Raw genomic sequence first — 826 nt, 5'->3', positions numbered from 1 at the left:
GGGGAGTGCTAAAGAGAGGTCAACACTATACACCTGAGCTTGTTCTTTTCTTCTTCAACAGGCCCTGCTTGGATCTCTTCCGGCAAAACAATTACCGGGTTTTCTTCCATTGGATGAAGTTTTTTTTTTTTTGCAATGTCCTAACTCTGTCTTAATTATTTCCTCTTTCTAGTAGATACACTCACCAATATTCTTCATGAAATCCAGGTCTTTCTTTAGTGATGACTCAGATAAAGCCCTTTGTTCTAGTATATTGTTTTTTTAGTCCCAATGACTAACATGTTTTCTTCTCTTGCTTTTGTACATGAGTCTCCAAAGTACTTTTAAAACAGATTATTGAGGGTAGATTGCATCTATTCGCCATGATGAGTCCTGAATACAGATCGTAAGAGAGTGACTGCATTTATTAAATGTCCTTTCTATCTGCTGTCTTTTAAACTATACTTGGCTCTGTTTCTTGCATTGATCCAACCTGATAATAAGCTTTATTAGGACCCTCTCTTAACATCCAAGGATACAGTTTCTAGAAGTTCTTAGAAGAATGGAAAGAAATGGCTTACTAGATTCCTAATTTTATGTTTTCATGGTGAGTGCATTGAAAAGAAAGCTAGTAGTAGCATTGATAAAATTTACCTCTGTTCTGTGTACAAAGGTTATTTTTCATTCCTTCAGTGTGAATGATGCTAAGTAGTTTCATGTAATTCTAAATAGAGTAGTTCCTTTTCTTACAACTGTATAGCTTAGAGCCACGAGGTGATTTAGATGTTCAGATTTTTTCCCACCAAAATTCTGTGACTTGAATAAATATGAGGACTCCAAGTGGCCC

This window comes from Trichechus manatus, unplaced genomic scaffold (genome assembly GCF_000243295.1).
Source record: "Trichechus manatus latirostris isolate Lorelei unplaced genomic scaffold, TriManLat1.0 scaffold00334, whole genome shotgun sequence".
In the NCBI taxonomy this organism is placed as follows: domain Eukaryota; kingdom Metazoa; phylum Chordata; class Mammalia; order Sirenia; family Trichechidae; genus Trichechus; species Trichechus manatus.
This window is presented reverse-complemented; position numbering follows the sequence as displayed.